This window comes from Corvus cornix, chromosome 3 (assembly GCF_000738735.6).
Source record: "Corvus cornix cornix isolate S_Up_H32 chromosome 3, ASM73873v5, whole genome shotgun sequence".
Classification (NCBI taxonomy): domain Eukaryota; kingdom Metazoa; phylum Chordata; class Aves; order Passeriformes; family Corvidae; genus Corvus; species Corvus cornix.
The window spans coordinates 69,555,232-69,582,619 of NC_047056.1; the positions used below are offsets into that span (position 1 = coordinate 69,555,232).

At 45.2% G+C, this 27,388-nt stretch overlaps 1 protein-coding gene and 1 long non-coding RNA gene across 12 annotated transcripts in view; one reads left to right on the top strand and one right to left on the bottom strand.

Moving 5' to 3' along the window:
* The window catches only part of LOC104691617, a 47,159-nt gene extending 28,772 nt beyond the window's left edge, over positions 1–18,387 (top strand). For 6 of the 11 annotated variants that reach the window (XR_752230.4, XR_752236.4, XR_752228.4 and 3 more), the window contains exon 3: positions 1–1,201. This exon is cut by the window's left edge. This is a non-coding gene — a long non-coding RNA (uncharacterized LOC104691617). Of the gene's footprint in view, positions 1,202–3,012; positions 3,175–4,291; positions 10,284–13,413; positions 13,464–16,394 lie in introns of those variants that run through there. The other 5 variants (XR_752231.4, XR_752239.4, XR_752227.4 and 2 more) reach the window with 5 other exon arrangements.
* FOXO3 (forkhead box O3) overlaps positions 18,118–27,388 on the bottom strand; it is a 90,258-nt gene continuing 80,987 nt past the window's right edge. Inside the window, exon 3 of the mRNA XM_039568810.1 lies at positions 18,118–22,293. The gene's annotated coding sequence lies outside the window, so the exon portion shown is untranslated. The remainder of the gene's footprint in view (positions 22,294–27,388) is intronic.

Below are 27,388 nucleotides of genomic sequence, written 5' to 3' on the forward strand. Positions count from 1 at the left end.
TTTTCCCATTTTTTTCTGCAATGCTTTGCAAGTTTCAGCTCAGGTTTGCTTCTGATGCTTACACTAATATTTTTTGGCCTCTAAATGATAAAGTCTTCTTTCTGCGAGGCTCTCCAGGATTAACCAGAGAACTGAGCATCCCAGTCACGTGGAGTGAGCAGGCAGGGTGCAGGATGCCTCACCTCCACGCCTCTGCCTGTGCCTCCCCTGCACAGAAGCCTCCACCTTCTCCACTCGAGTCAGCTTTGCTGAGGAACATTGCCCCACTTGTCAGCTTGCCCGCTGGCAAACTGAGCCTCAGACGCACATGTATTTGTGTTTATTCTCCCCATTTGCTTCAAACAGAGAGAGCTACTTAGTTCAAAGCTCTGCTCTGTGACTAGATCTCTAGTAACTTAATTGCACATCAAAACAACATCGCCCTGTATGACTTCACTGATGAAGATGTTTGTTGGTTGTCATATCCAAGGATATCTGGGCCCTGCCATTGCTAGCTTGAAGCATCATTGAGTAATGGAGTCTCCTCAGATTGCCAAAGCACTGAACAAAGATATGAAAAATTTCCAAGAGAGTTTTTATCTTAGCCAAAAACATGAACAGCAGCTAAAGGAGCAAAGAGAAAGTGTACTTGTGACCCCGCTGCTTTGCTCCTGCTGAGTTTCAGAGGTCATGGGACCATCAGAAGTGCAAAAGCAACAAAACATTGCCAGAAACTTCTTTGCTAGTAAGTTTGTGCTTATCATCCTGAGGTGTTCTAAGGCATGTCAGAAAATGCGCCTCGCTACCTGAAGAACAGCAGTAGGCCAAGTCCAAAGGGTGTCAGCGAAGGTTTCGCGTGACTGATCTCTCTGGTGCGTGTGTGTTTGCACCCTCTGCACAAAGGACTGTCTGGCCTTGCCTGCATGAGGTTGGGATAAGTGTCAAGAGTGATTCTTTCAAGATCGGCTCTTAATTTCATCTATCCTCATCAAACACCGCTGTCCTCCAAATCCTGCTGGATGTGTCAGCCTAGCAGTTAAAGAAACTATTTTCTCCTCCCAAGAGCAGACACACCACAAGTGCTGTCATGTAGGAGAATTTCATAGAATGGTTTGGGCTGCAAGGGGCCTTACAGATCATCTAGTTGCAACCCCCTGCCATGGGCAGGGACACCTTCCACTAGACCAAATGGCTCAAAGCTCCATCCAGCCTGGCCTTGAACATTGCCAGGAATGGGGCATCCACAACTTCTCTGAGCAACCTGTTCCAGTGTCTCACCACCTTCACAGCGAAGAATTTCTCCTTGATATCTAATCTAAACCCACCCTCTTTCAATTTAAAGCCACTCCCCCTTGTCCTATCACTTCATGCCCTTGCAAAAGTCCCTATCCCGATCTCTTGTAGCCCCTTTTAGGCACTGGAAGGTGCTGTAAGGTCTCTCCAGAGCCTTCTCTTCTCCAGACTGAATAACCCCAGCTCTCTCAGCCTGTCTCCATAGGAGAGGTGCTCCAGCCCTCTGGTCATCAAACTGTACAAGGACTGAAGAAGTGAAGTCAGTCCATGCATCGTACAGCACACCCTATAGGGTGCTACAGGACACCAGTCACATAAAACATCTGAGATGTTCCCATCTGAATTTAAGCCTCAGCAGATACACCCTGGCATGGCCAGCTCCACATCTCTTGTTCCACACTCAGCAGCCAGATGCGAAACAACAATTACATTGTGAAATGTCATGGGCCTACTGGGAAGCAAAAACACATCAATATTGCCTCCTGGTTGCATCGAGCCATGATGATTTTGCTTGACTGCATGCCTGGATGAAACAATAGAGAACACAAACAGAGATGGGGCCAGAGCTTGCCTGTGCACTACTTTTATCTTCCTGCCTTTCCAGTGCACCCATCGCAGCAGCGTCTAGGTGATAAGTCTGTCTCTTTGCAAAACAGGAAGACTGTGGGCTGGTTGGCTTCTCTGATGAGCTATAAATTACAGGGGTTTTACCTGGCTGCCAGCCTCGCTGTGCACTAGGTAAGGCAGGTGCTAATGCAGGGTGCTGCGGTGGCCGGCGATAGGATAATTACTGTTATTGCATTAGGAGAGAATAGCTGAGACTTAAGAGCCAGAGGGAAAAAAAGTCCCAGAAATTGGAGCACCGAAGGCATTGCTTCATGCACACAAAGGCGACCGACCTATAAATAATCTGACCTCTTTGTTCCAGTAAAATGGCACAAGAATTAAGACCCCGGTTCAGGAAGAAACTTAAAATGCATGACTAAACTCGGCATAGCTGAGCAGACCTACTGACATGCCAGGGGCCCGAAGGCATTTCTGCTCTGTGAGCCTTTGTGCTCACCTTCAAGAGCAGCTGCCGGAGGTGTCCTGCTGGCAGAGCTGCTTTCCAGGGGCGGTGGGGGGCAAGCTTAATTACTGCAGGTAAAGGTGCAAAAGCCAAAATTCAAGTGGGACTTCTCAATAGTCTCTACTCTTCCTCTGCTTTCTAAGTTACAGCTAAAGAAAGAGACTTCTGTTAACTTCAGTTACCTGATAGTAGCTAGCAATTTGAAAATGAAAAGCTGACATGTAGAGCAAAAATATGAAGTGTTAGAACATGAGCCTAACAAATGTACCCCAGAAATTTTCCAGTAAAACAAACCCAAAACAAATCAGGGACAAAAAAAAAAAAAAAAAGGGATTAGCCAGAAGCAGGGCAGGTCATCTCTAGGTTAGCTTCACCCTGCATGTGTATCATCTCTCAACTTTTGGGAGAAAACCCACCCAAAGATGTGCTTGTTCAAATTAAAAGGCTTGTCGTTAGGCTCAGAAAGCCCTTGGCAGCCTTGATAAAGTAAAACTAGAACTACTTGTGAAAAGAAAGCTTTGATGGTTGCCTGAGGTGGGGAGTAGTACCATTTACAAATATTTTTCTCCTAGCTCTTGATCACAGAGACTTAGAAAAATTATACCTGAAAATTATTAGTAAATATAAATATATTATAAACCCTTCCCTGCTCTTTCTTTTTATCTTTGCAGCAGAGAGAGAGTAAATAACTATTTTCTTCATGCTGGAGGTGAGGAGTAAGCATGGAGAAGGTGCAAGACTGACTCAGCAGCACCCACCACCAGCCCCCGGCCTGGCCCCCTGTGTCTGGGATCCACAATAAATACACGTGTCCCAGGGAAGACATATGCAGGGTGGGTGTAGGAGCCATTCTGTTTCTTGGGAGGTAACAGGGTTTGGTAAGGAAACTTGAGTCCAGTGGGGTGTCAGACTTGATTGTGTGCTACTGGTTCAGCAACTTAGCAGCTGGCTGTCAAAACAATAATCCAGCAGCCTTTTTCCCAGGTGAGGGGGAAACAACAGGAAATGCAAAGTGATCTGCCAGAAAGTTTGCAGTGGACATTTGGACAAATGCAGGAGGTCCAGCCACTCTCATTTGTGCTGTGAACACCTGGACAGCAAGGAGCTCTCGTGCACACCTGTTCCTTTTGCCTGCACTGTATTTTGTTGCATCCAGGGACACTAAGGGTGAGGAAAGAGCCACATTCTTCTCTTATGACTGCTTATCCCGATCCACAGCACATCTCCACCGGCCTTCCCCATGCCCCACACGTATACACAGCCCCTAAAGCAAGCATGTTAAGACTGGAAGTGTAATCCAAGCTTGCATTATAATTCTTCCTATGTAGCTCAGTCATTAGTTACTGTGGAGCAGTTAGGAACTAACAGGTCTAGCAGAGAGAGATGGTGTTTTCTGGTGGCTTTTTCCAAGCTCCCAGGACAATTTTGGCTGTTGTCCTGAGTGGCTCACAGCCCCGTCACGGTGTTATCTGTCAGAAACTCAGCAGCCCAAAGCTCTGCAGCCACAGAGGCGTGTGCCCTGTGTTTATACCATTTCCTGCTGGAGCCATGATGTTAAAGGCCGTACTGTCCGCCTGTTTCTCACGCTCCTCCTGTGTGCGTGGCCCCAGTGTCCCAAAGAGTTGTCGGGTTGCAGAAGAAGCCAAGAGGCAAAGTTCATCTTTTTGTTCTGAGGCAGCACACTGCCTGGCACAACTATTCCTGGTCCCTGACTCAGAGCACAACCATCTTTGAAATAAATAAAATAAAGAAGGAGAACATCTCTGGGCCTATATTTGACACTTGTATTCCCAGACCACTTGGCTTTATATAAACATACGAATTGGTATGGTGGTTATTTTGACTCATCTGCTTAGCAATAATTTTATTTTAATCAATATTTATTTAACTCACCAGCTAGACAAAAGCTCCCTAATTTCTTCATCTTATTTAATTGATGTTCCCTGACAGAATGAAGCTAGGCTGGATAAGACAGTACAAGCTGTGCCAGTCTTCTTTGGTTTGCATCTCTTTTAACAAGTCCTGTGACTGTCGCAGAGCCAAGGCACATCTTACATCTCGCAGAGGAATTGGGACCATACGTGGCTGTATACCCTGGGACAAGGAGCCACGAAACACGCCAAAACAATAAGTGTTGACACAATAATTAGCATATTGATTCTCCGTGCAAATTACCTCTTCATACATTGTACAACACTTTGCATTTTCAGAGGACTTCAGAGGAGCCTGGAGTTTCTTACAGGCACCACAATAATTAAAAACACGTCTTCAGTTGTAACATTAAAATACAATTCTGGGTGAAAGATCATAGAAAGAAACATGCACGTTGTGCAGATAAAAATGTGTGGGATGCATCTACCTGATACCCCCACCCCCAAACATGCACCATAAATTATATTCCTGAAGGAGCTTTCAGGCCATAGATATTTCAGGCCTTCTTAGAAGAACATTTTGCTTTTTATTTGAAGGAAATTATCTGTACCTTGTGTCACCTCAGCCTCATGCCAAGGGTGAGGAGTGGCTGCAAGTTGAAGGATTGAATCACAAAGCTCAATCTTAGCCCAGTACTCCACTTGCCTGGAAAGAAAGGTTCACTTTAGCAAATGCTAAAACAGACTGGCTTTCAGAGGAACTAATTTTTCAAGCTCAGTCACAAGTGCAGGGGGAAAAATGAGCTCTCACATTTATGTCAGTGGAGTCCCACAGAAACTATGACTGTGAAGTCAACACGTGAAAAAGCTTACAGGAGCAACCTGTAACTTGCTGCCCAGATTGGTTCATGCCCAGATCTCTCTGCCAGCATTTAAAGTCTTTGTAAAATGCTGAAGTGTAAAGGGTAGCACTGTCTCTCAAGGCCAAAGTCAACTGATATTAGGAATGGGTACAGTAATTTTACAACCATTAACAGCATTAATGACCCTGTAAGCCAAGACAGAAAGCTGCCAGAAAGACTCAGAACTGCCTCTGCAATGAGGAAAAATTGCCTTGCCTCCACAAGCATACTGCACTGTTGTAAAAATCAGCTAAATATCTCAACTGCAGGCTAAGAGGGCAGAGCTGTCTGCAGTGACAGAGACAGATCCCATCCAGAGACAAATGTGACACCATGAAGCACCCACCAGGACACCTAGATTTGAATGTAGGTCGAGATACATCAGAGCAGGGTGGTGAGTCCTACAAAGGGACCTCTTCATCACTGCAAAGTTTTAGGAGCAGGTCACCATCCTCTAATGGAGGGTCCTGAGGTTCATCGAGAAGACCAGAGCTCATAGATGGTGCCTTTCCCTCCGGCAATGCCCTTTTTGTGCTCCTCACCTGTGTTGCCACCTGCTCACACTGCCACAGCCTCTTGATGGAAAAATACCAGCTGCCAGCACATTCAAGTGCTTCAGGTAAGGCTTTGAGAGGGGGCTTGGAAAAGGTCTTGGAAAAGATCCAGATCCCACTCCTAAGGGCTCCAGGAGACAAATGAAGAAATCTCACCTTCTCCAAAGGCACTCAAGTCTGCTCAAGATTTGTTCAAGCTTGATTTTCTACACAAGCAAGTCATACAAGGTCAGATGCTCCCTGTACAGCAGCTCTTGAAACCATTGCCTGGTTTTGGTCAAGCATGGCAGGACCGAGGATCTCTGTGATCACCCAGCTCCTGGGAGTTTTCATGCAAACGTTACCATTTCCTGGTTTGCACAGGAAGGTATGACCAGAGGAGTTGGGGGTGCTGGCAGAGGACATGGAAGTGCATATGGATTCACTGGATGTCTGTTCCCCACAGCAGAGGAGCAACTGATTACAGCTGGAATCATGGGACATGCCTGCTCCAAGGCCAGATCCTGGCTTCCAAGTGTGCACATCCAGAAATGAGGGGAGGTCCCAGCCCTGGGGGGTTGAGTGGCACCGTATGAAATAGCTTTCATTCTGGTCGAAGTGCAATCCAGCTCCTCCACTCTGTGCCCCAACAAGTCCTGGCTGTTGGCAAAAGCTGCCATCCTTGAAAACTGCCCATAATTGCAGGCTTTCTGTGCTCAGAGGGAAAGGGGAGGGACTGGATAAAAAAAACACCTCGAGTCTTTGAAACACAGAAAACATGTCCGAGTCGGTTCAATAGCCTTTCACAGACTCAATAAAAGATTAATCAAATCATCCACAATGAAAGCAAGTTTGGCATCCTTGTCCCTGGGCTAGTGGTAATGCTTCTGCAGTTTCTTACAGTTGATGCTATTATTCAGGAAAGGCCTCAAGTACTGTCCTGTGGGGGTGATAAAAAACCCACCCCAAACCCAAAAGGATGCATGGGCAGAATTGGGATAGAAATTTTTACTTTTTCTGCCTGTGAACAATAATTCATGCAGTTAGTGCTTTATCAGAACTAATTCAACCCAGTTTTTCATTTAAACTACAGGAAAGCAAGTTCAAGTAGGTTTCTCTAACATAAAGGATATCTTTTAACCCAGCTTTTGCTCCTGTTCACCCCACCCCCACCCAATGCTATTAAATGGCTTGAAACATGACACAAAAATACATGTCTTATCGGTTGGCTTCTCTCACTATAGCAGCCCTTATCAACATTCAGCAGCCCTATTAATGCAGTCCCCTGCAATCAGCATGAAAAAGTAGCGCTCCACAGATCTCTGATCCTTCCCTTCCCAGTATCATAGGCTGTTGCTGGATACTGAATAAAGAGTAGGAGCTCTTTTTATGCCAGCAGTTTGCTCCTTTACATCTGGCCTGCATGCCCATGGTCCACAGCTCTCACAGCTTGCTCCATGGCAGACCCCTGAGCTGCCAGTCTCGCATGAAGCTGTCCTTCCCCGGATGCAGCTGCTGGAGCCCTGTCCCTGTCCCACTGGGTACCTCCCTGTGGCAAGGCTGGGAGAGCCCTGTGCTTATGCCCTGTGTCCAGCACATACTTTTAGGGGAAAGTTTACCTGTACAAGTATTACAGGTAAAGTAATATATTAAGTATATATTGCACTGCTAAATGCAAACTGCTCTGAAATATATCATAGATTTGCCTTAATCCTACACTGTGCTCTTGAGAGATGTGATGGAATAAAGTGCTAGAAAACCACTCCTCATGAACTGACAGGATTTTTGTAGAAAAGAACTGTGGAGACCCAAACCTACAGAGCCTGCTGCAAGAAGCAGGGCTTAAGGAGTCAAACTGTTCAGGAACTGGGAACTGGACATCCTCAATGGGCACTAAATTTGACTCACAAACCAGAGAAACCCAGACTTTGGCAGCTATATCTCTGTTCCTTTTAGTGCAGTATGTTTACCATGTTTCAGTCCTCACTGGATATATTGACAAGCCCTTTACTAACTTTTTCCTTGGATTATTTTCATTTCATGGATGATTGTATTTCATTTAAGATTCCTGAGAAATTACAAAATAATGTAAACAAGTGTTTTCAAAATTGCTTGCATCTCTCCTTTTCCCCCCATGAAACTGGGGTGTCCTTGGGATATTATACTGGACCTTAGCCAACAGACTGAGAAACAGGATTGGCAAAAACAAAGTAAGGATGTTGCAACATACCAGTTCAATCTTTTCTCTTGGGATTTTGAATTTGGTCTGGCCAGAGAGGTTGGCAGGAGGTGAAGGGGACAACCTCTCCACTTTTGCTCCACGAGAAGGCAGGCTTGCGAGGAGGAAGCCTGTTTTCAGCAAATGCCTCTTGGGCAGAGTTTACACCAGGCTCAAGAGGTTATTTGGGGTCCACAGGACACCCCAGGGCCATGTTTTTCCCCTGAGGCTTCATGGCCCTCTTTCAGGGCATGCAGGTCAGGTAGGGAGACACAATCTCTGCAGACGACTTGTGTTGCAAGACAGAAACTGCAAGGCATGGTTGCTAGCTATGAAAAACTATCCAGGGAGAAGGTTTCTCTCTTATGAAATGCACCTCCTGATCACCCTGCAGAAATTGTCCTTGCCCTTGCTCGTGCTGCCATCCCTCAGCTTTTCAGTTCTACCTTTGACTTCCTTACAAGCTTTCAGGAATGGCTCCACACGAGGCTGCTGAGCAGTGCCAGCTTTGCTGCCTTTCCTAAAATGTGCAGTTTCAATTAGAGGAAAAGAAACCCCAACACCTATCTCAGCTTCACAGTATTGGTGCAAATGGTTTAAACTTTACTGGGGCTTATCACATAGAATTCTAGCTAATCTAAGGTCAATTTCTATAGCCAGAGCGTTAGTTTATTATTCTTTAGTGAACTGTTTGGTGGTGCTATTGACATATAAAATAGTGAAATGAATGGTGGAATGATCTTCCCTTCAAGTATTTAGTCGTGTGCACAAAAGCAGGGAAGTTTGTACTTCCCTAACCATTTTGTTTCTCTATTTCCAACACCATTCTCCAGTGTCTGGAGAGTTACTACACATAAGAAAGAATAGTGCCACAGTTAAATAAAAGTGTATGTGCTTTTTGTACGAAAGAAGGAAAAAGCAGGTATTTTTATATTGCCTTTAAGAACTGTTACCAGTGTAGGAATGGACTAGATTTGGGCCAGTCACCTAGAGTCTAAACACATGTATTGCCAAACAATTCCCTTTTTCTAGACTTCTAGTTTGCATTAAGTTGAACATGAAAACAATTTCTTAACATTAAACTCCCCACTTGGTACAACTGCAATTCAAAAGGTGTAAACTACTAAACAATCTGTGGAGGGGCACTTATTTGGCTGTTAATCTAGGTAATCACAGGTTCTCAGTGCCCTCTATGTGAAACTCTTCTGTTTCTTACCATCAGCACACATTGTCATCTTCAGGGCAATTAGTGGTGATAAAGAAAACTGTAAGAGAAAACTTCTTTCAGAACTTTTGGCTTCTATGTATACAAGGCACTGTGTCTGTCATACGAGCATTCAGTCCATGAACCTTCACATTTACATGAGGTGAATACCATTTTCCTGGGGAAAAGGAACAAACTCCTCTTGCCAGTCAACTTATTAGGGTTTTGTCATTGTTTTCGTGGAGTGATTTAGGCATGACTGCAGAGCAGGCTCTTCAGGAGCCATACACGCATGGATTACACAACACACAAAAAGCTTGATAGTGTCATTACCACACCTCTGTTTTTTTAGATACACTTCCTCCTGCTTTTAGGTTGGGTCCAGTTATTCATAGGGAACACCTGGCTCTGCACAAGGAAGCACTAAATCCTTTGCCTTCAAAGCACACAGACAGCAAGGAAGGTCAAGTATTACTCAGGGATTTCTCACCAGATCTTCAGATCAGATCTCTTGTTTTTTCAGTAAAATGCAGCACATCACTTTTGCATGTTCAGCTCTGGAGGAAAGGCCTTGATTAAACCAGTGAAGCTAAACCACCTCCCTGAATGTCACTGAAACAGGGAAGCATAAAAATCAACATTTACATGTACCGTTGAGCAACTAATCCCAGTTAATCCCAACAGCCCCTGAAAGTCCCTTACAGTGCAGGACGGGCAGGGACCAGCCATCTCCTGCAGCCACGGATCATGCCAACAGCTTCACAGCCAGGAACGTCACCTCCTCATCTGGAGGCACAGGGTCTGCAGTCCCACGGCATGCCAGGAGTCCTCAACACCCCACCAGGGGGACCAGAGGAGGAGTCGGCCAGAGGGAAGTTCAGGATAGCCCTTTGCACCTTGTTTGTTTGCTCATTCTCTTCAGAGACTCTGAGCCGCCCACCCCCCAAAACACCGACACCAGCACAAGGGAGTAAGAGACTAATTTATCATTATTTGGAAGGAACTGCTCTAGTTTTACTCATAGGTAAGGGCAGTTGTAGATAAAAGAGCAACTAGGACAAGGACAGACCCCTGGCAGGTTTTTCTCCAGGTCTGTGCCCTGGGCAGGGCAGGCAGATAGGATCTGCAGCACCATAAATCACCTCACGGCAAAGGAAGAAGAGAAACGGATTGTGAAATGAACTGTAAAATAAACTTCTAATGTAAACATCGAACAGGCAGGGGGTTGGTTTTTTCTGTCTGGGAGCCCAAGTCTGGTATGATTTACTGGCTGACTACGCTGGGACCTTGTTGGGTGAGGTTACTGCTGGCCCTATTGCAGGGCAAGGAGGCAGCCATCACTCTTGTCTGCCAGCAGCAGAGGAGGCTGATGCTGCCATGAGCATCCTGCTGTCCTCTGGCGTCACTTGCTTGCTCAGGCACTGGATCTCTGCCCGCAGTTGCCATCACCAGCTGTCTGGCTCCTCCTGACCCAGAAAGACACCCTCCCAGACGCCAGCCTTGGTGGCCTGGCAGCAGTGATGGGGACACCCCAAAAGGCTTCAGGCTGCATCTTTCAACAGGGCCTGGGTTTTCTGATAAGCAGGTGCTCACCCAAAGCTGCCTCTCTCTGATATGTCTCCCACGTCCCTGCCCACTCCAGTCCTGCTACTCACAGTCAGTGGGGCTTTGCTGCTTGCACCTTTTCCTGGTCTGGCCTGTTGTCCCTCCCAGGAGGGCCAATGCGTGCCCTCAGCAGGGAAAGCAGGCCATCTCTGAAACAAACCTGATCTCCCGCAGGAATATCTGTATTTTCACCTGTATTTATATTTCTGGTCCAGAAGAACTCAGACTCGATGATCCTGAGGGGTCCCTTCCAACTCAGCACATTCTTGATTCTGTGGTTGTACTACATCTGTACCTCTCTGGGGTCGGGGGCGCACCCTGGCTCATGTGTCAGCACAGTGGGACAACATTACTCAATACCTGTTACAGTCAAACCAGCAGGAAAGATAACAGTTTGCAACTGTACATAGAGACCTGTGCCTCAGGTCGGAAAGGACAGAAGCTTTTTTTTTTTAGTCTTGTTTTAAAGCTGCTTTAACTCCTTAAGGCAAGTCATAGGAGCATGAGGTTAGAAGTGACCTCAGGAGATCATCCTCCTGCTCCGAGGCAGGACCAAGGAAAATCCAGGCAAACATTCTGCTCCCAAAAAACACCCTTAATGAAGAAAAGTCCACACCTCTAGGAAATGTGTTAATTATCCTCCTAGCTAAGAGAACATAACCTACATTTCCTGCAGATGAAACACGGCTATGCCCTCTCCTTAGTGGGTATGAAGGGGGGGGGTTTTAAGTAATTTTGTACATGAAGTAATGCAAAGGTATTTTGTGTCCCCTCTCAACTTGTTCTAACAAATAACATCAGCCTTCTCCCACTGGTCTCCATTCTCACTGCCTCTGCTTGATCTTGCTCAACCTGGCTCAAACATTCAGTGGGGCCCCAGTGCCACATCTCCACAGCAGGAGCTCAGACAGTTTCTGCCTAATTTTTGCCCTCAACACCTTTCCTCCAGGGCTGCTGCTTGTGCCCCACTTGGCATTTGGCAGCTGGTCTCTTTGCTCAGCACAGCACTTTGTCTACTGAATCTCACCTGGCTGATTTTCCCTCCCAGTTCCTCACGCTGGTACGTGGTGGCACTCCTCATTCTGCACGAGGGCCTTGCTGGGTGCTGGGCACGTGTCCTCCAGCTGCTGGGCTGGCTGATGCACCAGCACTCAGAGGCTGCTGCCAACTTTTGGGTTTCCAGGGCCCCAAGGCCATGGGCATCCAGCCAAGGCTGGGTGGGGTAGGTGGCAGGAGGACCAGGGGGACAAGTGTGGCACAAGATTAGGTTCACAGAAGGAGGATAGAAGGGACAGTTGGGAGGGGAGATGGCATGCAAGTCCTACTTTTGGAAATGCACACAAGCAAGCTGATAGTTATTGAAGTGTCTTGGTGAAAAAATAGTTGCTATCTCCAAATTCCTCTTCTGTGGTCAACCACCTGTAGTTTTTCTGCCAGGTGGAAGGTGGAGGGGCTGAAAACTGACAATTGGCCAAAAATTTTGTGGGACAAAGTGGAGAAATCCCCAGGGGATAGGGACTGGTCGTTGTTTCCCAGCACAAGAATCCGCATCGCATAATGGCCTACAAAAGAGGGTGGGGTGGAGGGGATGCTGCTGAAGATACAGATTTTAACTGGGGAAAGTTATCCACCTCCCCTACTCATTTCACACTTCCACCTGTGCCTGCAGTTTTATCATACCTTGAGGTCCATACATGAGTTTTGTGTGAAGAAACCAGGCAGTCCTATCACTGGCAGCTGTGCTCTGAGCAAGGCTTAGCACATGCCCAGGTGTGGTTACAGGGCATCCTTTGCAGGTGACTGTCCCATGTGTGGGGGACAAGATCTCCAGGGTTTGTTTTGGGTGCTGTTAGCGGCTGCTGCAGCACCTCTGCTGAACATGGCCATGTGCAGTGAGGTGTAGGGGTCTGAGCACTTTCTCTGGTGAGGGACAACCCCATGTCTGCATACACAAAATCTGAGAGTAAACTGCTTAACACAAAGTACTTCAGCAGTTTGTCATAATTCAGGTTTCAGATAAGAGTGGTCAGAACAATGTAATTCTGCTCCATCTTTCTCTTGCAACATTTCCTTTGTCAGACCCTTATTATTATCTTATATTTCAGGTGCCAGATTCAACCCACATCTAACATTTCTAGTACAGCTTTATCCTCACACTCTCGGCACATGGGTCACGTCTGGGACAAGGCTAGACCAAAAAGAAATGTGTGTGAACTCTGAGCATGTGTGTGTGTGTAGATGTTAGACAAGTCACCTTTAGATGGTCTTTCCTCAAGCACGAGCTCATCCAATCTGCCTGTATGGTAAATTTGACCTTTAAGTTAGTCTTGAAATGCTGAACATGTGCCTACAGAGTACTGTCAATTATAGTGAAAAAGAAACAGATAAGCCTTTTGTTAGCTTATGGATGAGGTGATCAGCATAAAACGTTCAAATTCTGATAACCTTCAGTTGGAAAAGTTTGCAGATTCTTGATTCACTGAAGTATAGAAAATCAAAGTTTTTCAATTTTATTTTGCTGATTGTGGCCCAGGGAAGTATTGCAGGTCACAAGTGACACCACTGCCAGAGGGCAGACACCACTGACAACTCTGTAGCTGGTTATTTCTAGGCTGCACCTAAACTGTACAAAGCTAGTTCACAATATGCATTTCTCACAGAAAAACTTGGCAGAGCATGAACAAAGACACTTCTTAAAAGAACAAGGCATTAATCTCTTTCCCATTTTTTTGTCTGTAGGAGTTTGCTCTGAAGTGGTGAGCTCGTGTCCCTTTCAGCTGCCATACCTGGTAAGAGGTCCACAAACCATTTGGACTCTCAGCTCTACATCTCCTGACCTTAGTAGACCTTTGAATACAGCCATCAGACCACATTGCCTGCAAACTTACCATTCCAAGTGAAGCAGTGCTCAGGATTTAGCCTATGTTAGGCAAAGGTGGCCGATGCAGCTAGAGCAGCAAACTGTGTTCAGACTCAGGTGTAGCTGGAAGCAGCAAAACAAGGAGTGTTTCTTCCTCGTGTAGCTGGAATGGTGTGACTTGTGCTGGCAATGAGCTCTCACCAGGTAACTGTGTTACCTGGGCTTCTTGCTTAAATAAAAGCATCATAAAAAACCAATCATGTCCACAACTTACATAATTGACTCCACAAATGTTTTAATAACTGGCCTTAGAAAAACAGAGAATGTAAAAAAGTCACAGAATGAAGGAAAAAAAAAAAGAAGAAGAAAAAAAAAATTTATTTCCAAAGAAAGATTAATGGGGATTAAAAGATAGGAAGATCATTGCTGACAGCAATGGAAATCATTGGTGACTTTAGATATGGACTGAAGAATGATTGAAGGGAATGAAAAAGTGGTTCTGATGCCCCCATGGCATCGTATCATTCAAAGTGTAGCATTTTCTTAAGCCCTTTCCACTTGTCGCTTTATTTTTCATTCCTGTGTGCGAACATCTCTTGACATTTTCTCTGCACACATGGAGAAGCCCCCTTGGATGCATGGTCCATGAGATCTGTAAGGTGGGAGCTGGCCACTCCCTGGCTTCTTACACATCCATTTGTGTGGGAAAACCAAACCTCGAGAGTCTCCTGCTAACAGCAACATCATGTTGTCATCCCAGAGGCCCTTTCTTAATAATGGAACAAAGCTTTGGCAAGGAAAGGTGAAGACATTGTAGAAAAGCAAAGATGTTTAGGTAGGAGATTTAAGAGGCTGGAAATGTAGCTGCAGTCTCAGCCATGTCCCCCAGGACCCAGCAATTCAGGGCACTTTCTGCAGGCAGCTTGTCACCTTGACATCCTCTGGTGAAAAACTGAGTGAAATGGGCTCACCCTGAAGTGCTTGTTATGGGTGAGGAAAAGGGAAGAGAGGCTTTGCACTTGTGTTACTCCAGGGAAACTTCCCACGTGACCGCTCCTGTCCGTGTAACGTGGTTAGCGCTGACCCTTTGGTGACAACCACCTCACCCAGACTGCAGAGCAAACACAACTCCACTGCAAAGTGAAGACCCCCTGTATATCCACGCCTGACCTTCCCCTCTGCTACCTTCTCCAGAGGCAGAAGCTTCAGAGAAGACATCCAGAGGTAGCTGCCTTCCCCAAGAAGAGACTGAGATATCTCACAGCTCCGAAAGCCACTATAATTTTATAACTGGTCAGGCACAGTAGAATTTTGACTTAAATTGTGGCTTTTCCATGGGAGTCTGCTAGGCTGAGTGACGGTGCATGGCAAAAACTTCTGTATTAACGAGACAGCCTCGCCATAAATTTTAGCTAACAGATGCACACTGAGGTTGATAACACAATTTGATACTGCAAATATGACTCTCCAGAGAAGTGTGAATGACAATGGGTTTCATTTAATGAGTAAAAGGACTTTTTTTTTTTTTTGGTATGTCTTTTATGAATTGGTTTATTGCTTTCTAAGCAGTGACTTTTCTCCAGGACATTTGTCCATTAATTAGTTAATGGTGTTCAAGGTTGGTTAGCCTTAAGCAAGAGGAACCTAACAGAGATTTAAGATAAAGTGCTGGTGAAGTATGAGTTTTCTACTGAAACAACAAATGCAAGACAAATACCAGGCCAGCCATTCACAGCAGAGGCTTGGAAAGGCTGGACCTCTCTCTCATGGAGGAGAAGGTGTCAGGAGCAGCTTCCTCTGCTGCTCTCCAGGGAGCACCTCTGAGGTGGCTCTGCCAATGCAGAGTTTTCCTCCATCTTTTGCTTTGGAGGTCAGAGGTAGAGTACACCTGTATTTCTTAACTAGCACTTCCTAACCAATGCCATCCTTTCCCAAGGTTGTTAGGAAGAGCAGAAGGAACCACTGTCCATGCAGCAGGTGAATCCTCAGAGAGGGTACCAGATACCAGAGCGAGGTGCTGGCACTCACTGTGCTTTGCTCCCCCGATGTCCTCCCCATCCTCCCACACTAGACCTCGCTGCACCAGCCGTGGGATCTTTCAGGGTTCAGAGTGGCCCTCAGAGCACGAAGTAGAGCCAAAGTCTGACACTCCTGCAGTGCCAGGGTCCACAGGTGCCAGCAGCAGCCTCAATGCCCCTTGCAGTGAGCACTGCTGGAAGGCTAATCCCCGGGGAAAGGCAACACTTGGGAATTGCTCTGTGCTTTAAATTTCAGCAAAAACAAAGTTTTAAGGTACTGCCTCAAAAAGAGTGAAAATTGAGGGAAAAGACTGCTGATCAGCATTATATTTGTCTTGGAAATTGGAAATATTTTTATGAGATGTCATATATTTTTACAATTTTCCCCCATTTCACCACATGTCACTTGTAGGATATAGACATCTTTAAACCTGCATGGCATAATGTAACACTAAAAGAACGTTACAACAGTTACCCTCATTTAGGCCAGTTGTTCCTACTGAATTGGGACATTTTATCTCATTTTCTAGATTAAATCAGGTCCTTGGTATGTCATCAAACCATCAAAAAATAAAAGCAGGAGACGCTTTGTTCTAGTAAGTAAATGTTTTGACATATGCAAAACTGCTCATGTCATGAGTATGCAAAGAAAATCCAGGTGCAAAAATAAAAATTTCAAACTGGAGATTCTGAATTTTGTCAGACAATTCCAAAGTTTCTCAAAGATATAAACCACAGTTAAAAAAAAAAGCGCTTACCTGGTGTTTTTGGTTGCTCTAGTGGAATTTTCTATGCTTTGTACTTATGTGATAAATATATTTTCATTTTAAAAAATTCCACAGGTGGAGCCAGTGGGAAAAAAAGCTCTGTGGGCTGGGTTGGGCAAACAGAGATGCTGTGAGACACTGCAGAAGCCGCAGGCAGTGGGATGAATCTGTGTAGCAGCAAGAGAAGTATCTGCTCCATCTGGCTTGGGCTCCACTTCATCCAAGACGTCTTCCTTTTGAACGGGGAGATTCCAGTCATGATGACTCCACCAGAAGAAGAGGTAGCCTCCCAGATTTACTTATCTCAGCCTTCTTGAAAGCACCCCTAACTTCCTTGGCAGCAGTAACCAAACAAGAGCTGTAAAATACTGTTTTCCCTGGTCTGGCTGAACTCACGACTCAGCATATGTGGTGGGGAGCTCCTAAAATAGCTCTCTATTGCCTCAACAGCCTCAGCAGCAACTTGAAAAGTCTTTTGCCTTCTGGGACAACTTGGAGAAGTTTTAAAATGTTTGGACTTATTTTGAAAGTACTGTGAAAGATAAGAATGATCTATTCCAAGGCTGGGTGAACTGAAGGTCACAGCTAAGGCATTGCACAACAGAACCAAGTAGGTTCAGCACAAAACTCGCTCAGGATTTGATCAGCTCATCTTCATTGCTGCTGCTGCCCCTGCCTAAATTCACGTTAAAGCTGAGTCCCTTCAAACTGGCACCTCACCGGTCCAAACAACCACACAGTTTGTTCCAAATACCACTGGGGCAATGCCAAGGCAGAAGGCAGAGGTCCTTCCCTGGCAGAGCCTTGTTGGAGAAGCCTTCTGAAAAAACCAGCGAAACAGCTCTGTTTCTGAGGAGAAGCTGTAGTTGCTGCAGGACAAGTGCACTCTCACCCTGGGAAGTTTAATGCACACTTTCTCCTGGTCAAAGGCTATTCTCTGTCTGGATCTTGTCATGTTTCAGGTTGTCTCTAGGACAAAACCTGAACAGCTCTTGCTATATTAAACAAGCGTTATCCCCAAACTGCTCTTTATTGCTGCAGTATTTCAGTGTAACATTCCTGTGGGCTCTGCACGGACAACATCGTGGTTTGTACCCTCAGAGTCACAAGAACCCCCCTCCCTCCTGTGAGGAAAGGCTCCCCTTTCTTGAAAATACAATTTCTTCCTGAAAAACGACTCCAGAAGATCATATACATCTGTGGCTTCCCATCAGGGTGGGAGAAGAGCTTTTTGTCAACATGTCTCTCGTTTCTGAGCACGCCCTCCAGTGCTTTGGCCAGAGCCCTCTGTCTAACTTTCTGCTGAGTCAGGCTGCTGGTTTTATTATCCCAAATCCCAAACGGGTGGTTTCAAGTACTCCAGGCATTTTTCAAAGACAGTCTGAACCCCAGCCAAGCCCATGGTGGGGGGTGTAACCCTTCTCCCAACCACGTTTGACTGGTTCTCTCCCAGGTCAGGCGAGCTGGTCTGCAGCTGCAGAGAGCAGCTGCCACCCCTGGGGACAACCCCCCTCTGCCTCCAGAATCAAGTGAACTTTGTGATTTCTTACCAGCAGAAGATGATTCCCCTGGGGTTATTTGGCCACCAAAACTATGCTGGCTCGGCTGAAGGATTGAAAGGCCGAGGCCCATGTCAATATGCATTGACAGGTATTAGTGGATGCAGGCTCAGGACCCCTTCCCCACCCCCAGGCCCCCCCCCAGCCATTTTCACCTGCTGCTTGAAAGTCACCCCTTCTCCAGGTCCTGCATTTACATGTCTGTCTATGACACAATAAAAACAGAGCCAAGGCAAATGTGCAATGTAGAGATCCATTATGCTTTATTTACATGCGTCACCATCTCTTTTACAAACTAGATTACAATTTAAAATGGAATACACAAGGCAATATCTACTAACACCAAGTGGAGTAAGCACTGCGTCTCTACTTCATTTGGAAAGGGGCAGGTTTTGCTCCAAAACAAACTTCCTTCCAACCTCTGAGTAGTAAGGTAACATATTCCTCCAGGGCAGCATCTTTTTTCTTTTTTTGTTTTTTTTTTTTTTTTTTTAATATAAAACCCTCAGTAAGACTGCAACGTGAGAGTATCTGCTTTCAAATGAAAGTACAAGATAGCCCAAATGAAAAGTATAAACTGTTCAGCTCTTCGGTATGTAAAGACGGCCATGCGCGATAAGGCTGTGGATTTAATATTCTTCCAATTTACATGGCTTGAAACAGAAACAGATAAAACAGTTTTACAGATACTGTATACATATTTTTTCCAATCATGCAACTTTTTAAAAAAAAAGTTAAACATGTGAAGCCAAACGTACAATCCATTTTTTCCAACCCATAGTTACGAAATGTATCTGGTCCCCCTTCGCATCTGTTGGCAATTCCAAAGGTATATTGTGTACTTGAAACAATTACAGGACACCAATTGCCAAGCAATGATATAATTTTAGAGAAATACATGACCTAAAAGGTAACTTTTTTTAAGCAGTGGCACAAAAATTTCTGGAGTAAAGCAGTGTTTAACTATGCAATTACTCTTAAGAGAAATTTTTTTTACAAAATCATTAAATCAAGCCCCAACCTGTGACTAGAAACTGCATAAATAACACCTTTTTGGACCTTTTGTTTAGACCAAGTGTTCAAATGATAACCATGTAATTGTGACCTTGACCTTCATCTGTTTCACATGATTTCACAAGGAAAACTTCTAGGCATAAACATGTTCAAAGACTCAAAGGCCAAATTTTCAAAAAGCAGGTTCCCCAAACTAGCTATTCAAGTCTTAATTTTGACACCTAAATAACTGGCGCTTTGAATTCAGGGAGATTTATTTAGCACCTCTGGAGTGGAGGACCTTTGCTGGGCACCTCAGCAGGTGTAGAGGGTGATGACCTTCCCCTGGGCCTGGGGGGACCTGTCATCTCCCCCTCCTTCAAGAAGCCACGAGGGCAGAGCAGCTCGCCCCCTGCGACCATGCTGGAGTCCCCGATGTTTGGTGCCTGACAGCAGGCACTTCTGCTTGAAAATTTTGACCCCAAAACTGAGCAACAGAAACCAAACCAAACTGAAGAGGCTGGCCAAGTCCATCCCTCTTTATAGAGTGCTAGGATGTTCCCCAAAGCAGGGGCCCAAGCTGTCCCAGCCACGCCAATGGAAATTCTCCCTTTGACATTGCTGGAAGGCAGGTTAAGCCTGTCAGCCACTAATGCTTTTATTACTTCTTTTAAAAAAACTTCTCTGCCATTGATGGGCTGTCTTTAAACCAAGTGTTTTTTCTCCATTTTCTGAACAGAGCGGGCCATAGTTTTGTCTCTCATTTCTGCCAGTGGAAAGCAGTTCCTCTGAACCCAAGCAGGTTCAGTTGCTGGAAGAGAGCAGAATTTGCCCCCGCATTTGCTTTAAGCTTTCAACAGGCCTTCCCTTGCCTTTGACAAGAACTGAATTTGCACCAAGACAAAAAATTAATTACGGGGTTTGGTCGCTTTGGCCATACCATCGAGTCAGGCCTTACTGGATCTGTCAGTGATGGTGGGTCTTTGGGCAGCACCAGGGGTCTCACTGGAGGCTCATCCATGTAGGGATCAAAAGCTGCACCTCAGCACAGGGAGACACCAAGTGAGCTCTGCTGACAGCCAAAATGTGGGGCTGGGGCACAAGTCCAGCCACGGGGTGGCAGCTGCAGAGAAGCCTCAGAGAAAGAAACACCAGAGGGAAGTCCTTCAGCATGCACACACATTTTGGGGTGTGCCAGGAAGCTAAGAGCTAATGGCACATGCTCAGAGGAGGCCAGTGATGAACTCTTGACCAATTTCAGCAAAAGATGCCTGCAGCTGGACTCGGGTAAGCCAGATGCCCAGCTGTGCCACAAGCATCCTGGGAAGATGGCTGCTGACAGACACGGGCAATGCCGCACCACCCAGCTCCAGTGAATGCAATGAACTAGGCCACATGCCGACAAATAGAACCCCTCAGTGTAAAAAGAAAAGAGAAGTTTTTATAAAAGGCAAATGATAAACCCTTGGCTGCTTGGAAGAGTTGATATGCTACAGGGCTATGCTAACCACAACTGCACAGAGCCTACACAGTCATAACTGGGAGGAGAAACCAAGAGGTGCATCTTTATGAGGGAACAGCATGGGGGCTACGCTACAAAACCAAAATTTCCATCACATTAGGAGCTGTTGTTTCACCAGAATCACCTCAGGGACCTGCAAAGTAAGGAGTGAGGAAGGGCCCACGAATGCATGTGTGTGTTGGTGCATGACTGTGCATGTGCAGTGGCAGTGGCAAGAGGGAGTCACTCCACATTGCATGGGACACAGGTTGGTGGGAACTCATGCACTGAGACTTTGGGTTAAAATGCTAGTTTTGTTTTCCTAACATCCATGCATAATGATCCATTTCTGTACATAATAAAATATATTTATATATTTATATGCATAATGCTTTTATGCAATGGAAAAAAAAACTTCATATATCGCTTTGGAGAATTATGTATACACTGTCCTATTCAGAACCTCTTCATACCGAGTTCCTATGTACCACTGGTGTTTTCCCCTCTTTTTTTGTATCCCTCCCCCCCAAGATACAAATAAAAAGTAATCAAACTTTCCAGATTATAGAGAGGATCTATACAGCACCATACCTTTTATTCATTATTATTATTAATTATTATTCATTTTACAAGAGAAAATCTTAGAAGCAAAATATATGAAACTGCCTTGTCTTTCAGTGTCGTTTATCCTGCTACAATCTACGCTCATATGAAAAGCCATTTGTATGATACTGTGACCTTGCCATTCCCACTCCTGCTTCTTCTGCCACAATGGATTATACATAATGAGAAGGAAAAAATCATCAAGGATATGTCCAAAACAACAACAACAAAAATAAACAGGATCACTGAAGCCGTAATACACACTGCAGTGACCTGTGCCTCAGCTCCTGGCATTGTCACTGCAAGTCACCTGCCGATGCCCAGCCACTAGGTTTCCCTTAATTTCTGCATTTTCAAACACATCTCTGCAGGTGACTATGTTCACCTTGTGTGGCAGCCCAGCCCATAACTCCTTACCAGCTCACTGCGGCAACGGGGGAAGCTTTGCTAACCTAAGGCAGGAGGGGAGCCTGCTCCAGTGGGGAAGAAAGGGGCTCCTGCCTCGGTGCATGTGAGGGCAACGGCACCCGCTGTCAGTCTGTCCTCATGAGCCAAGAGGCAAACTCGCCAGCTTCCCTTGTTCTGCAACCAACCCTGGGTTGACCCTTACGGAAAACAAGGGGTGTACCATTAAATTTAAGGAAGAGTAAGAAAGAAACCAACCAACCAACCCAACAAACAAACAGACCACACACATCCCCTCTCTGGAATTCAGACAGTTGATAGGACTAACAAACGCTGTATATTAAGAAAACCCTGACACCTGAGCAGTGCTGGGTTACGGTCATTTCCTTGCCTGTGCACAGTGCCTCAGATTCCCCAGGGAGAGAAAGTAAAAATGGTTAAAAATCTATGGAAATCAAACTGGAGGTTGTACGGGGGAGGGTGGGCAGATAGGGAAAACCTCCAAAAAGAAAAGCCAACTTAAAATATCCCATAAACCATTAATATATTGAAACACCACATACTCATTGACAAGTAACTACTGTAAAGGCTACACAGTGTGTTCTCAACAGGATGGTGCTGAACATTGTCTCCACAGCAGGTGCTTGGCCATCCCAGAAAAGGAAGATTTTGCATACTTCAGAATGAGTTCAATTTCCAACAAAAAGAAGGAAAAAAAAAAAAAAAAAAAGAGGGAGGGAGGGAAAAAAAGTAGGTTCTTCACTCCAGTAAGGGGCCTATTAACAGTCTGCTTCATTAGGAAAATAATGCAGGGTTCACAAAGGTCGTAAGCTGTAAACAGTATCACTGTCCACTTGCTGACAGCAGATTTGGCAAAGGGTTCTCTCTCTACATCTCGTGTCAGTTTGAGGGCCTGGAGAGGAAGAAGAAAAAGAAGAAAAGACAGTGAGATTACTGCACGTAGAAAAAAAAACACAACAAAAAAGGCAACCAAGCAAACCTCCAAAAAAACAACTTACACTGAGGAGCAATTCAGTGTAAGACATATGTTTGCACCCAGGAGCTTCAAATATATAGCAATGAATAAGTTGACCCTGCCTGATAACACTTTCCCCTTGACAAGGTTCATGTGTTTCTTTGCTGGCTTAGCTGCTCCCAAGCAGGACAGAAAAAACCCTCTCTCCAATGAAAAATGATGGTCAAGTCTGATTTACAGAAACCCAGTGCACTGTCTATTTGTTAAGCACATTTCCAGGTAGAAGCAATGAAGGATCCTCCAGCTTTTCTCCATTTTTCATGATCACCCTTTCTCAGCATCACCAAAAAGCTGAATAAATCTTCTGTAAGTGTTTGACATCCACCACCACCCTCGAAGGACGGACAAAGAGGCTGCTCAAGACAAACAGCAAGGAGCCATGAATTTCAGTGTGGACTTTGGAGTTTTCCACTTTCCTGCTCACACAACACATCAGCGACAGGGTCCACCTGGCTTTAAAAACTGGGTTAGGGTCCATCTTATTCTGTAGCCAAGAAACTTCTCTGTGAGAGAGAAGCATGGGGAAGACACCTTGGATACAGCATGGAGATGACTATGAAGAGACATGATAAGTAGGTAAAACACTGAAAACAGATAAACATTTCAACCAAGGAAGCCAAGGGGACAGATTTTTAAAGGTACTCAGTGGCTTAAAGGTATAGGCAGGCACCACATAGGGTTTTGGAAAGTATGTACATTTAAACATTCCCACAGAATCCTCTCACATCTTCAGAAAGTCCACTCAGTAGACATCCATGTTGCTGGGCGTGTGGCTTCTGGCTCTGAAATGGCTTCTGAAAACAGGGCTTAGTCCCCTCACACCACTTACTACCTTTTGAGGATTTTCCCCAAGAAGAAAGATTGATGATTTTTTATACAGTGCAAGAACAAGGGGACACTGGTTGAAACCAAAAAGCCATTGAGCTGATTACAGGAATGTCTTTACTTCCAAAAGACCCTGCTAGCAGGCACCCTCACAAAAAATGGCGGATTTAGTGGAACTGCTGGTTTAATCAAGATGGGCATCTCCTGCAAGGAGGATCACTCAAAGACTGTCTCCTGTCTAAGGTGCCAGGCACTGATCCTATGATAACAATTTATTAAAATGACCTATTCTGATAATGCTAAATGATTGATGGAAATTTAATCATTTTGTCTCATGGTTATTAGAGCAACAGCATGACAGCTGCTCCCTGCACCATTAGGGGAGAACTTCATTCAGCACAGCTTAGGGAGCAGACAGATTGTGCATTTCACCCAAACAAAATTTGGCTTTAGCCTTAATTATGTGGAGGGGTTTGGGGTAGACTGTTTTGTGAATAAAGGGATTTCCGACTGGATCAACATATTGATTTCTTTATTTTCAAAGAGCAAATTAATGCTGGCCGTTCGTTAATGTGACTGCCTGGCAATGACTCCATTTGGTGAGCCCCGATGGCCATAACAAAGTCAGCAGAAGATACCCAGACAGGCCTGGTAGCCCCCAGTAAAACCTGGCTAGTGGCTCGCATGCAGCTCAAACAAGTGCAAGCCCACTTCTCTACTTCGTAAAGCCTGAGCACCAGAGGGGGCTGGAAGTGAGCGACTTCCCGAAGTGCAACATCCTGTGAAGGCAAGGCAGGTCCCAAACGCCACAGCCCAGCAAGACGGCTCCCTCTCAGGCAGCTGCCAGTTATGCTGCGCGTGGCACGTGTGAGAAGTCCTGCTGACTTTGAATAAAGCTATTGATTAAAAGTAAAAGAGTACAGAAACTCCCAATAAGGTACCAGATTATTGCTAAACATTTAAATTAAAAATCTATGTGAAATATTATTCTATGAAACCAAGTGACAAGAAAAAAACTGGAGGATGGATGAAGACTAGCATCTTTTGCGGAAGTGCCACTGCCCGATATTTTTTCTTGAGGGACCTGTACTTCAGACAGTGCCAACATTTTGGAGAGAGATGCACAGCTGAGAACCAATATATAGCAGAACCAAACCATGCTCCATTTTCACAGCTGTGCTTACCTGGCCTTTGGAAATGGACTGAAAATTGCAAAGAGGTAGATCAAAGTCTTAACCCGCCTGCCTTCAAATGACCCTGTTTAAGTCTGTAATAGACCCACAGTCTTGCTTTTTGTCTCACCACAAAAAGCCTCTGTTTACCTTGAGTTAGCAGCCTGCTGCCCCATAGCAATGAAAACTCTATCAAGGCAGGGAAGCAAGTACATCTCCATTTGCCACAGAACCATAGAAGGATTTGGGCTGGAAGGGACCTTAAAGACTGTCTAGTCCAATCCCCCTGAAGTGAGCAAGAACATCTTGAACTACATCAGGTTGCTCAGAGCCCCATCCAACCTGGCCTTGAACACTTCCAAGGATGGGTCATCCACCACCTCACTGGGCAACCTGCTGTGTTTTACCGCCCTCATTGTAAAAAACTTCCTTATATTTTATCTAAATCTACCCTCTTCTGGTTTAAAACCATTATCCCTTGTCCTACTGCAACAGGCCCTGCTAAAAGCTTTGCAAACAGCCACGCAGGAGATGAGACGTCCCCTTCTTCTGCCCAATTCTCTGCCCTCCCATCCTCTACCTTGCTACTGACCAGTTACAAATGCTACTCTCACTTTACTCTGTGGCCAAGCTGACTGGTTTTGATTTCCCTCCAGCAACAACATTTCTTCACCTCTGTCTCACATCATTCCACCACTTAACCTGATGGCCATCTCCCAAGCCCCATGCCAGCTTGAGCACCATCAGAGCAGCTCTGAAGAATCATCTGCCACCTATTGCTTTCTCCCTTTGATTCCAAATGGTGCCAATTATGCAGCACTGGAAATTTCTTCAGAACAGAAGGGTGACACAGTGATGTTCCCCAGAGCGGGGCATAGATAACGTGCCCTGGTTTATCAGTGAGCCAACACAGCAATCAGCACATGAAGTTTTCTGTTGGAAGAAAAGCTATGTGCTCCTTTACACAATTACGGTATGAGAATCTGCACTACCAACACACAGCTCCTCTGTATGGCAGCCTAACATGGGGCTCCTGATTTGGCTGGAAGGCTTGTTGAGTGGATCTCATCTTGGAAAATATCACCATTTAGAGGTCTGTAAAACAAGTGTTCTCCCTGGGTACCACTTGGCAACAACTCTCCAGGGACAGGAAATCCCAGTAACTACTTTTACTGTCTAGACACTTGGGATGCAAACATTTTCAAGGAAACTCATGTCCTTTAGTGACAGATGTGCATTTGTTCTGGTGCCTCTGCCCTTCGATTTGTCATCGCCTCCAGCAATAGAGCTTCTACTCCAAAGTGGGGGGTAGGCTCAAAAAGCAAGATTTGATTTTGTGTGGTTACAAGTTAATACTCTGCCTGAGGTTTCACAGCTAAAGACTGAAAAAATGAACAGAATTTGTTTAAAAACAAGTAAGGAAGATGACTACTGTGGCCAGTCTTTCTATAGTGACAAAATTACAGAATGATATTTTTATTTCAAGCACAATAAAAATTGGAAATCTCAATGCCACAGCAGGTATGCCACAGTGAGACCCTGCAGCCTTAGCACACACTGCACTCGGATGGCCCTGTGCTGAGGGACAACACTGAGGTCAGGGGACACAGCCCAACGACAAAAAACAAGAGTTGTCAACTTCATGTGGCTTTATTTCCTGAACTTTCAGGCATGTTGCAACTTCACTTTTTCTCTTTAAATTCTGGTTGTAAAAATAGATCTCTCCCAGCTCAGAACTGGGAGCAGAGGGTAAGAGAGAAGGATGGAAAGAGGAAGAATGCCAGCACAGGACCAGGACTTACGGGACCTAAAATGTTGCAGTGCTTGTAGCTGCATAAGCATGTAAAGTACAAAAGTCTCTCTTTTCCTTCTGTTGCTGCTCTTCCAAGAAACACTGCAAACTATAGGAGACAACCAAGTATTTTGGAAGTATATGTAACTTAAGACAGCAGATCATTCTCTCATCCTGTATCAGCTCCCTGGCAAAGAAGGCCAGAACTGTAGTGAGCTGCCACAACTATTTATAAGCAGGTTATTCTGATATCCCACTGGTCTACAGAATCATAGAAAAGTCCAGGCGGGAACAGATCAGCATCATCTGGTCCAACTTGCTGTTCAAGGCAGAACCTTAGGTTAGGTTATTTAGGATCCTGTCACGTATGGAGTACTTCCAGCATGGGAGAATCCACTACTCCTCCGGGCAGTTCATTTTACCCACAAAGGTGGGTAAGGTCCCTTTTAGCCATTTTACAGGTGAAAAGCAAACGCCGAGCCCAAGCACTGTTGATACGTAATTGCTGTTGAGAACCATCACATCTGGCTGGGTTTAATCCTCTGCCCTGGCCAACACAAGAGAGCTTAGATACAGGACAACTTCTCTCCATAAAGTCATCAGGTTTCTTACTTGACAACCTTTTAGATAATTTTATCCCCTGCATTTTGTTCAGGAGCCTGAGGAGTAGGGTGGAAATCCTGCCAGTTATGGGTGACACTGCCACTGACTGAGAGACTTCAGCCCGGGTGTTCAACACAGCCACTCTTAGGCAGGATGCTGCTGGATTAGAGGAAGAAGGCAAAAAATACTTGCAAAATACATCTTTTGTTAGGGGTAAAGCCCATCAGCTGGAATAACTGTGCTTTCTTTGGCACTCGGGAGCACTGGGAAGCAGATGTCTACTGTGGATCACAAAAGGATGTGTAACTACTGCACCTGTGTAAGACCAGAGAAGGATTTTGCTTGCATTTTGTCACATTTTGGAGTGAAAGGTACCTGCATGGCTAGAAACATCCTGAATTATGGGTTTACAGTGTTATGGAAACATGCTATGTATCTGTTATTCTGAATGTGCCCATAGAGAACTTCTTTTCCTTTGCCAGGTACCAAGCCTATTTTAAAAACATCCTCCCTGCTATGGAATCTTCTCATTTTCCTCTGCAGTAAGTTGGAAATGAGAGGCCAATACAGTGTTGATAAA